This window comes from Salvelinus fontinalis, chromosome 2 (assembly GCF_029448725.1).
Source record: "Salvelinus fontinalis isolate EN_2023a chromosome 2, ASM2944872v1, whole genome shotgun sequence".
Classification (NCBI taxonomy): Eukaryota; Metazoa; Chordata; class Actinopteri; order Salmoniformes; family Salmonidae; genus Salvelinus; species Salvelinus fontinalis.
Genome location: NC_074666.1, coordinates 97,083,121 through 97,097,583, shown reverse-complemented (window position 1 = coordinate 97,097,583; position 14,463 = coordinate 97,083,121). Strand labels below are relative to the sequence as shown.

General features: G+C 48.8%; 1 protein-coding gene across 1 annotated transcript in view; it reads left to right on the top strand.

Annotated features, from left to right (window-relative positions):
• LOC129867869 (NACHT, LRR and PYD domains-containing protein 12-like) overlaps positions 1–14,463 on the top strand; it is a 222,679-nt gene that overhangs the window by 12,668 nt on the left and 195,548 nt on the right. The window lies entirely within an intron of this gene.

The window sequence follows — 14,463 nt, the reverse complement described above, 5'->3', positions numbered from 1 at the left end:
TATTGGTAATGGTGAGAGGTTAGCATGTTTTGTTGTAGCCTCTGTTATTGGTAATGGTGAGAGTTTAGCATTTTTTGTTGTAGCCTCTCTTATTGGTAATGGTGAGAGGTTAGCATGTTTTGTTGTAGTTTCTGTTATTGGTAATGGTGAGAGGTTAGCATGTTTTGTTGTAGCCTCTGTTATTGGTAATGGTGAGAGGTTGGCATGTTTTGTTGTAGCCTCTGTTATTGGTAATGGTGAGAGGTTAGCATGTTTTGTTGTAGTTTCTGTTATTGGTAATGGTGAGAGGTTAGCATGTTTTGTTGTAGCCTCTGTTATTGGTAATGGTGAGAGGTTAGCATGTTTTGTTGTAGCCTCTGTCATTGGTAATGGTGAGAGGTTAGCATGTTTTGTTGTAGCCTCTCTTATTGGTAATGGTGAGAGGTTAGCATGTTTTGTTGTAGCCTCTGTTATTGGTAATGGTGAGAGGTTAGCATGTTTTGTTGTAGCCTCTGTTATTTACATTTTTCTCTCTAAAAGCAACACTTTGATAATTTGTCATTTCAAATAATGAAACATTCATTGATGAATAGATATGGCAGGTTTCAAGACGCTGATGTATCTGAAAATGTTACAACGTTACACTGCCACACTACTCACAGACCTGTAACTTCTTCTTTAAGAGGCTCCTCTGTCCTCCACTCGTTACCTGTATTAATAGCACCTGTTTGAACTTGTTATCAGCTGACTAAATACTTTTTTGCCCCACTGTATGTGTTAAAATATCGTCAAATAAAAGGTGACATTATATACTGTCACCTCATATGAAACATTTGATCTCAAATCCAAAATGTTGGAGTATAGAGACACATTTAAAATGTTAGCTTCACTGTCAAAATAGATATGATGTGGACAGTAAACTCAATACAATCTAAATCTGATACCTCACTGTCTGTCTTTTGACTGATACTGCTTTTTAAACTGGTCTGGTCAGTCTACTCAAATATTTGTACTATACATTTTTCTATTTGCAGGCAACACTTTGATAATTTGTCATTTCTAATAATGAAACATCCATTTATGAATAGATATGGCAGGTTTCAGGACACTGATGTATCTGAAAATGTTAAAAAGTTATAAAAAATATACTGCCACTATTTTCACCACCAAAGAATATCAGTGTGATTTTAATATGATTTGACTCTTTGCAGGCTGTCAGGCTGTCTAGTCACAGAGGAAGGCTGTGCTTCTCTGGTCTCAGCTCTGAGGTCAAACCCCTCACACCTGAGAGAGCTGGATCTGAGCTACAATCACCCAGGAGACTCAGGAGTCAGACTGCTCTCTGCTGGACTGGAGGATCCACACTGCAGACTGGAGAAACTCAAGTATGTAGAGGGTTTATGTCAATGTTCATATCAGACATGTTTGACTTATCAGGCTGGTTAAGACAAACATTCTTACCACCACTTGGACAAAGTTATATGCTGACTGTGTGTGAGTCCAGTGTGTGTGTGTGTGAGTCCAGTGTGTGTGTGTGTGTGTGTGTCCAGTGTGTGCTGTGTGTGTGTGAAACACACACTGGACTCACACTCACAGACTCACACTGGACACATACACACACACACACACACACACACACACACACACACTGGACTCACACACACACACACACTGAACACTCACACACACTGGACTCACACACACACACACACACACACACACTGAACACACACACACACACACACTGAACACTCACACACACACACACACACAGACAAACATTCTTACCAACACTTGACCGTGTATGTGTATGTGTGTCCAGTGTGTGTATGTGTGTGTGTCCGGTGTGTCAAGTGTGTGTGTCCCCGGTGTTTCAAGTATGTGTGTGTGTCCAGTGTGTGTGATTGTGTGTGTGTGTGTGTGTGTGTGTGTGTGTGTGTGAGTTCAGGTGTATCCCTCAATGACTGTCTGTTCTTCTGCTTACCGCTACAGTGTGGAACATGGTGGAGAGTACACAATGAAACCTGGGCTTAGAAAATGTGAGTGTTGACTGCTGTGAAGAATATGACTAAGAATAAGTCTTAATTCAAGTTAAGTCAAAGTCAAAGACCACCATCATTACTGACTTGGTCATATTAAATATCAGCTGTAGTTCTACAGAAGCAGAAATCAGGGACACCAACGTTTACAAAGAGTTGCTTTGACAATGTGTGTGTGTGTGTGTGTGTGTGTGTGTGTGTGTGTGTGTGTGTGTGTGTGTGTGGGTGTGGGTGTGGGTGTGGGTGTGGGTGTGTGTGTGTGTGTGTGTGTGTGTGTGTGTGTGTGTGTGTGTGTGTGTGTGGGTGTGGGTGTGGGTGTGGGTGTGTGTGTGTGTAATTAATGGGAATAAGTGTGTTTTATATTACCATACAGTATAACATATGATCATTCACCAAGTCTCAAGTTACCTTAACTTCTCCTTTTGATACCTAGAAACATCTACATTAAATGAATTAGTGAAAAGTGAGTTAACATTCTAATGTGAATGATGATGATTTCTAATATTGTGTCTGGTTTCATCCATCAGATGTCTGTGATCTCACACTGGACCTAAACACAGTAAACAGACTCCTCTCTCTGTCTGAGGAGAACAGAAAGGTGACATGGAGGACAGAGAAGCAGCCGTATCCTGATCACCCAGAGAGATTTGAGGACTGTAGACAGGTGCTGTGTAGAGAGGGTCTGACTGGGCGCTGTTACTGGGAGGTAGAGTGTAGTGGGATAATGGGGGCTGGTATAGGAGTGACATATAAAGGAATCAGCAGGAGAGGAAGAGGAGGGGTTAAGGAGTGTTGGCTTGGATACAATGACAAGTCCTGGATTCTGTTCTGCTCTGACAACAGTTACTCTGCCAGGCACAATTATAATTCCACTACCATAGACGTCCCCTCCTCCAGCTCCCACAGAGTAGGAGTGTATCTGGACTGGCCAGCCGGCACTCTGTCCTTCTATAGAGCCTCCTCTGACACACTGACCCACCTGATCACATTCACCTCCACATTCACTGAGCCCCTCTATCCAGGGTTTCATATTTGGTATGTTGACTCCTCAGTGTCCCTGAAATAATAACCTGATACACACACACACACACACACACACACACACACACACACACACACACACACTCACTGGACAGACACACACACACTGGACAGACACACACACACTGGACACACACACACACACACACTGGACACGAACACACATACACACACACACACACACACACACTGGACACACACACACACACACACTGGACACACACACACACACACTGGACACACACACACACAAACACTGGACACACACACACACTCACTGGACAGATACACACACACTGGACACACACACGTACACACACTCACACTGGACACACACACACACACACACACACACACTGGGCACACACACACACTGGGCACACACACACACACACTGGACACACACACACACTGGACACACACACACACTGGACACACACATACACTCACACTGGACACACACACTCACACTGAACACACACACACACACACACACACACACACACACACACACTGGACACAGACACACTGGACACACACACATACACACACACACACTGGACACACACTCACACTGGACACACACACACACACTCACCTGGACACACACACACTCACACTGGACACACACACACACACACACACACTGGGCACACACACAGACTGGGCACACACACACACTGGACACACACACACACTGGACACACACACACTGGACACACACACACACTGGAAACACACACATACACACACTGGACACACACACACACACACACACACACACACACTGGACACACACACACACACACACACTGGACACACACACACACACACACACACACACTGGACACACACACACACACACTGGACACACACACACACACGTACACACACTGGACACACACTCACACTGGACACACACACACTGGGCACACTGGACACACACACACACGTACACACACTGGACACACACTCACACTGGACACACACACACACACACACACACTCACACTGGACAGACACACACACACTGGACAGACACACACACACTGGACACACACACACACACACACTGGACACACACACACACACACTGGACACACACACACACAAACACTGGACACACACACACACTCACTGGACAGATACACACACGTACACACACTCACACTGGACACACACACACTGGGCACACACACACACTGGGCACACACACACACACACACTGGACACACACACACACTGGACACACACATACACTCACACTGGACACACACACTCACACTGAACACACACACACACACACACACACACACTGGACAGATACACAGATACACACACACTGGGCACACACACACACTGGGCACACACACACTGGACACACACATACACTCACACTGGACACACACACTCACACTGGACACACACACTGGACACACACACACACACTGGACACACACACTGGACACACACACACACACACTGGACACACACACACACACTGGAAACACTGGACACACACACACACTCACTGGACACAGACACACTGGACACACACACATACACACACTGGACACACACACACACACACACTGGACACGAACACACACACACACACACACACACACACACACACTGGACACACACACACACACACACTGGACACACACACACACACACTGGACACACACACACACAAACACTGGACACACACACACACTCACTGGACAGATACACACACACTGGACACACACACACGTACACACACTCACACTGGACACACACACACACACACACACACACACTGGGAACACACACACACTGGGCACACACACACACACACACTGGACACACACACACACTGGACACACACATACACTCACACTGGACACACACACACACACACACACACACACACACACACTGGACACAGACACACTGGACACACACACATACACACACACACACTGGACACACACTCACACTGGACACACACACACACACTCACCTGGACACACACACACACTCACACTGGACACACACACACACACACACACACTGGGCACACACACAGACTGGGCACACACACACACTGGACACACACACACACTGGACACACACACACTGGACACACACACACACTGGAAACACACACATACACACACTGGACACACACACACACACACACACACACACACTGGACACACACACACACACACACACTGGACACACACACACACACACTGGACACACACACACACACACTGGACACACACACACACACGTACACACACTGGACACACACTCACACTGGACACACACACACACACACACACACACACACACTGGGCACACTGGACACACACACACACGTACACACACTGGACACACACTCACACTGGACACACACACACACACACACACTCACACTGGACAGACACACACACACTGGACACACACACACACACACACTGGACACACACACACACACACTGGACACACACACACACAAACACTGGACACACACACACACTCACTGGACAGATACACACACGTACACACACTCACACTGGACACACACACACTGGGCACACACACACACTGGGCACACACACACACACACTGGACACACACACACACTGGACACACACATACACTCACACTGGACACACACACTCACACTGAACACACACACACACACACACACACACACACTGGACAGATACACAGATACACACACACTGGGCACACACACACACTGGGCACACACACACTGGACACACACATACACTCACACTGGACACACACACTCACACTGAACACACACACACACACACACACACACACACACACACACACACACACACACACTGGACACACACACACACACTGGACACACACACTGGACACACACACACACACACTGGACACACACACACACACTGGAAACACTGGACACACACACACACTCACTGGACACAGACACACTGGACACACACACATACACACACTGGACACACACACACACACACACACACACACACACACACTGGACACACACTCACACTGGACACACACACACACTCACCTGGACACACACACACACTCACACTGGACACACACACACACACACACACACACACACACACACACACACACTGGGCACACACACAGACTGGGCACACACACACACTGGACACACACACACACTGGACACACACACACACTGGAAACACACACATACACACACTGGACACACACACACTGGACACACACACACACACACACTGGACACACACACACACACACACTGGACACACACACACACACGTACACACACTGGACACACACACACACACACACACACACACACACACACACACACACACACACACACACACACTGGGCACACACACACACACACACTGGACACACACACACACACGTACACACACTGGACACACACTCACACTGGACACACACACACACACACACACACACACACACACACACACTGGGCACACACACACACACACACTGGACACACACACACACACACTCACACTGGACACACACACTCACACTGAACACACACACACACACACACACACTGGACAGATACACACACACACTGGACACACACACACACACACACACACACTGGACACACACACACACTGGACAGATACACACACACACTGGACACACACACACACTCACTGGACACAGACACACTGGACACACACATTCACACTGGACACACACACACACACACACACACACACACACTGGGCACACACACAGACTGGGCACACACACACACTGGACACACACACACACTGGACACACACACACACTGGACACACACACACACTGGAAACACACACACACACACACTGGACACACACACACACACACACACACACACTGGACACACACACACACACACGTACACACACTGGACACACACTCACACTGGATACACACACACACACACACACACACACTGGGCACACACACACACACACACACTGGACACACACACACACGTACACACACTGGACACACACTCACACTGGACACACACACACACACACACTCACACTGGACACACACACTCACACTGAACACACACACACACACACACACACTGGACAGATACACACACACACTGGACACACACACACACACTGGACACACACACACACACACACTGGACACACACACACACTGGAAACACTGGACACACACACACTGGACACACACACACACACTGGACACACACACACACTGGAAACATACACACACACACACACACTGGACACAAACACACACACACACACACACACACACACTGGACACACACACACTGGACACACACACACACACACTGGAAACACACTCACACTCACTGGACACACACACACATTCACACTGGACACACACACACACTCACCTGGACACACACACACACACTCACACTGGACACACACACACACACACACTGGACAGATACACACACACTGGACACATACACACACACACTGGACACACACACACACAAACACTGGACACACACACACACACTCACTGGACAGATACACACACACTGGACACACACTCACACTGGACACACACACACTGGACACACACACTCACACTGAACACACACACACACACACACACACACTGGACAGATACACACACACACTGGACACACACACACACACACACACACACACACACACACACACACACACACACACTGGACACACACTGGAAACACTGGACACACACACACTCACTGGACACACACACACACACACACACACTGGACACACACACACACACACTGGACACACACACACACACTGGACACACACACTGGACAGACACACTGGACACACACACACTGGACACACACACACACACACACTGGACACACACACACACTGGACACACACACACACTGGAAACACACACATACACACACTGGACACACACACACTGGACACACACACACACACACACTGGACACACACACACACACACACTGGACACACACACACACACGTACACACACTGGACACACACACACACACACACACACACACACACACACACACACACACACACACACACACACACACACTGGGCACACACACACACACACACTGGACACACACACACACACGTACACACACTGGACACACACTCACACTGGACACACACACACACACACACACACACACACACACACACACACACACACACTGGGCACACACACACACACACACTGGACACACACACACACACACTCACACTGGACACACACACTCACACTGAACACACACACACACACACACACACTGGACAGATACACACACACACTGGACACACACACACACACACACACACTGGACACACACACACACTGGACAGATACACACACACACTGGACACACACACACACTCACTGGACACAGACACACTGGACACACACATTCACACTGGACACACACACACACACACACACACACACACTGGGCACACACACAGACTGGGCACACACACACACTGGACACACACACACACTGGACACACACACACACTGGACACACACACACACTGGAAACACACACATACACACACTGGACACACACACACACACACACACACACACACACACACTGGACACACACACACACACACACTGGACACACACACACACACACACACACACTGGACACACACACACACACACGTACACACACTGGACACACACTCACACTGGATACACACACACACACACACACACACACACACACTGGGCACACACACACACACACACACTGGACACACACACACACGTACACACACTGGACACACACTCACACTGGACACACACACACACACACACACACTCACACTGGACACACACACTCACACTGAACACACACACACACACACACACACTGGACAGATACACACACACACTGGACACACACACACACTGGACACACACACACACACACACTGGACACACACACACACTGGAAACACTGGACACACACACACTGGACACACACACACACACTGGACACACACACACACTGGAAACATACACACACACACACACACTGGACACAAACACACACACACACACACACACACACACTGGACACACACACACTGGACACACACACACACACTGGAAACACACTCACACTCACTGGACACACACACACATTCACACTGGACACACACACACACTCACCTGGACACACACACACACACTCACACTGGACACACACACACACACACACTGGACAGATACACACACACTGGACACATACACACACACACTGGACACACACACACACAAACACTGGACACACACACACACTCACTGGACAGATACACACACACTGGACACACACTCACACTGGACACACACTCACACTGGACACACACACACTGGACACACACACTCACACTGAACACACACACACACACACACACACACACACTGGACAGATACACACACACACTGGACACACACACACACACACACACACACACACACACACACACACACACACACACACACACACACACTGGACACACACTGGAAACACTGGACACACACACACTCACTGGACACACACACACACACACACACACTGGACACACACACACACACACTGGACACACACACACACACTGGACACACACACTGGACAGACACACTGGACACACACACACTGGACACACACACACACTCACACTGGACAGACACACTGGACACACACTGGACACACACACACACACACACTGGACACACACACACACACCTGGACACACACACACACACTGGACACACACTCACACTCACTGGACACACACACTCACACTGGACACACACTGGACAGATACACACACACTGGACACACACACTGGACACACACACTGGACACACACAGATGCGTGTCTTCCTATAATTGTGACACTGTTAAAATACCAATGTGATCATTTGTTGTCTTTTATGTGGAATAACAAATTGTATAATTATATATGGACATACGCTCCATAGTTGTACAAGTATACAAGTATATATTGTACTTTTCATAATAAAACATACTTGAAACAAGAAAAGCATGTTAATTGTGAAAACAGTTTGGTTATTGATGTTACGTTTCCTCTGTCAGGTTGACGTTAACCTGCGACTGGTTGAAACATGAAACTAATATGAAATGAAATACAAAACAATTAAATATGTGGAATTTAATTAAACAAATTGTACAACAGAGTGTTGTGATGCAGGGTCACTATAGCAACAGAGTTCACTCGCTCTCTGCTCTCTCTGTTCTCTCTCTGCTCTCTCTCTCTCTGCTCTCTCTGGCCTCTCTCTCCCTCTGCTCTCTCTGCTCTGCTGTTCTCTCTTTTCTCTACTCTCTCTGCCCTCTCTCCCTCTGCTCTCTCACTCTCTTTTATTTCTCAGCCTGCTCTCTGCTCTCTATTGCTCTCTCTTCTCTCTGCTCTATCTCTCATTCTCTGCCCTCTCTGTTCTCTCTCTCTGCTCTCTCTACTCTCCCTCTGCCCTCTGCTCTCTCTCTGCTTTTTCTATCTGCTCTCTGTCTCTCTCTCTCTGCTCTGCTCTCCCTGCTATCTCTCTCTGCTCTCTCTCTCTGCTCTCACTTTTCTCTATGCTCTCTATGCTCTGCTCTCTCTGCTTGCTCTCGCTCTCTCTCTGCTCTCTCTGTTCTCTCTCACTCTGCTCTCTCTTCTCTCTCAGCACTCTCTGTTCTCTCTCTGCTCTCTCTCTCTCTGCCCTCTCTGTTCTCTCTCACTCTCTGCTGTCTCTCTGCCCTCTCTGCTGTCTATCTCTGCTCTCTCTGTCCTCTCTGCTCTTTCTCTCTGCTCTCTCTTTTCTCTCTCTGCTTTCTCTGCTCTCTGTTCTCTGCTCTCTCTCTGCCTTCTCTCTTCTCTCTCAGCACTCTCTGTTCTCTCTCTGCTCTCTCTCCCTCTGCTCTCTCTCTGCCTTCTCTGTTCTCTCTCACTCTGCTCTCTCTGCTGTCTATCTCTGCTCTCTCTATCCTCTGCTCTCTCTGCTCTCGCTCTTCTCTCTCTCTGCTCTCTCTTCTCTGTTCTCTGCTCTCTCTCCCTCTGCTCTTTCTGCTCTGTTCTCTCTGCCCTCTCTCTTCTCTCTGCTCTCTCTTTGCTTTCTCAGCCTGCTCTCTCTCTGTTCTCTGCTCTCTCTCTCTGCTCTCTCAGCCTGCTCTCTGCTCTCTCTTTTCTCTGCTCTCTCTCTGCTCTCACTCTATGCTCTCTCACTCTCTCTTTGCTTTCTCAGCCTGCTCTCTCTCTCTGCTCTCTCTCTCCCTCTGCTCTCTCTGCCCTCTTCTCTCTCTGCTCTCTCTGCCTTCTCTGCTCTCTCTCTGCTCTCTCTCTGCCTTCTCTGCTCTCTCTCACTCTGTCCTCTCCCCTCTCTCTCTCTCTCTCTCTGCTCTCTCTCTATGCTCTCTCTGTGCTCAGCTCGCTCAGCTCTCTCTGCCTTCTGCTCTCTCTCTGCTCTTTCTCTCTGCTCTCTGTCTCTGTTCTCTCTGCTCTGCTCTCCCTGCTATCTCTCTCTGCTCTCTCAGTCTCTGCTCTCTCTTTTCTCTCTCTCTGCTCTCGCTCTCTCTGCTCTCTCAGCACTCTCTGTTCTCTCTCTGCTCTGCTCTCTCTCTGCCTTCTCTGTTCTCTCTCTCTCTGCTCTCTCTCTGCTCTCTCTGCTGTCTATCTCTGCTCTCTCTATCCTCTGCTCTCTCTGCTCTCGCTCTGCTCTCTCTGCCCTCTCTTTTCTCTCTCTGCCCTCTCTTTTCTCTCTCTGCTCTCTCTTCTCTCTTCTCTCTGCTCTATCTTTGCTTTCTCAGCCTGCTCTCTCTCTCTGTTCTCTGCTCTCTCTCTCTGCTCTCTCTCTCCCTCTGCTCTCTCAGCCTGCTCTCTCTCTCTCTGATCTCTCTCTCCCTCTGCTCTTCTGCTCTCTCTTTTCTCTGCTCTCTCTCTGCTCTCACTCTATGCTCTCTCACTCTCTCTTTGCTTTCTCAGCCTGCTCTCTCTCTGCTCTCTCTCTGCCTTCTCTGCTCTCTCTCTCTGCTTTCTCACTCTCTTTGCTTTCTCAGCCTGCTCTCTGCTCTATCTCTGGTCTCTGCTCTCTCTCTCACTCTGCCCTCTCCCCTCTCTCTCTCTCTCTGCTCTCTCTCTTTGCTCTCTCAGCCTACTCTCTGCTCTCTCTCTGCTCTCTCTCTCTATGCTCTCTCTGTGCTCTGCTCGCTCAGCTCTCTCTGCTGTCTCTCTCTGCTCTCTCTCTCACCCTGCTCTCTCTCCCTCTCTTCTTTCTCACTCTGCTCTCTCTCTATGTTCTCTGCTCTCTCTCTTTCTCTACTCTTCTTGCTCTGCTTTCTCTCTCTGCTCTCTCTCTGTTCTCTGATCTATCTCTCCCTCTGCTCTCTCTGCTCTCTTTTCTCTGCTCGCTCTCTGACCTCCCTGCTTTCTCTCTCTCTGCTCTCTCTCTTTGCCCTCTGCTCTCTCTGCTCTCTCTCTCTCTTTGCTTTCTGCTCGCTCTCTCTCTCTGCTCTCAGCCTGCTCTCTGCTCTCTCTGCCCTCGCTCTTCTCTCTGCTCTCTGTTATCTCACTCTGCTCTCTGATCTCTCTCCCTCTGCTCTCTTCTCTGCCCTCTCTGCTCTCTCTCTCACTCTCTCTTTGCTTTCTCAGCCTGCTTTCTGCTCGCTCTCTCTCTCTGCTCTCTGCTCTCTCAGCCTGCTCTCTGCTCGCTCTCTCTGCCCTCGCTCTTCTCTCTGCTCTCTCGCTCTGCTCTCTCTCTCTGCTCTCTCTCTCTCTCTTCCTCGCTCTCTCTTTCTCTCTCTCTCTCTCTCTTTCTCTCTCTCTTCCTCGCTCTTTGTCTCTCTCTCTCTCTCTCTCTCTCTCTCTCTCTCTCTCTCTTCTTATTCAATCTCTTTAAATGCAGCAATCAGCAGACCAGGATTCCCTGGACAGAGCTGCTGAGAACGAGGGAGGGTTGGGACGTGTGTGTGTGTGTGTGTGTATAATACATAGGGTTTAGAATCTAGTGTTAAAGCCGACCTAAAAATAGGAAAACCATCTCTGGTAATATTCCCAAAAACAGAAGAACCGTTTCTATAGCCCCTGGACCATTCTGTCTCTATAGCCCCTGGACCATTCTGTCTCTATAGCCCCTGGACCATTCTGTCTCTATAGCCCCTGGACCATTCTGTCTCTATAGTCCCTGGACCATTCTGTCTCTATAGCCCCTGGACCATTCTGTCTCTATAGCCCCTGGACCATTCTGTCTCTATAGTCCCTGGACCATTCTGTCTCTATAGCCCCTGGACCATTCTGTCTCTATAGCCCCTGGACCATTCTGTCTCTATAGCCCCTGGACCATTCTGTCTCTATAGTCCCTGGTCCATTCTGTCTCTATAGTCCCTGGACCATTCTGTCTCTATAGTCCCTGGACCATTCTGTCTCTATAGTCCCTGGACCATTCTGTCTCTATAGTCCCTGGACCATTCTGTCTCTATAGTCCCTGGACCATTCTGTCTCTATAGTCCCTGGACCATTCTGTCTCTATAGTCCCTGGTCCATTCTGTCTCTATAGTCCCTGGACCATTCTGTCTCTATAGTCCCTGGACCATTCTGTCTCTATAGTCCCTGGACCATTCTGTCTCTATAGTCCATTCTGTCTCTATAGTCCCTGGACCATTCTGTCTCTATAGTCCCAGGACCATTCTGTCTCTATAGTCCCTGGTCCATTCTGTCTCTATAGTCCCTGGACCATTCTGTCTCTATAGTCCCTGGACCATTCTGTCTCTATAGTCCCTGGACCATTCTGTCTCTATAGTCCCTGGACCATTCTGTCTCTATAGTCCCTGGACCATTCTGTCTCTATAGTCCCTGGACCATTCTGTCTCTATAGTCCCTGGTCCATTCTGTCTCTATAGTCCCTGGACCATTCTGTCTCTATAGTCCCTGGTCCATTCTGTCTCTATAGTCCCTGGACCATTCTGTCTCTATAGTCCCTGGACCATTCTGTCTCTATAGTCCCTGGTCCATTCTGTCTCTATAGTCCCTGGACCATTCTGTCTCTATAGTCCCTGGACCATTCTGTCTCTATAGTCCCTGGACCATTCTGTCTCTATAGCCCCTGGACCATTCTGTCTCTATAGCCCCTGGACCATTCTGTCTCTATAGTCCCTGGACCATTCTGTCTCTATAGTCCCTGGACCATTCTGTCTCTATAGTCCCTGGACCATTCTGTCTCTATAGTCCCTGGACCATTCTGTCTCTATAGTCCCTGGACCATTCTGTCTCTATAGTCCCTGGACCATTCTGTCTCTATAGT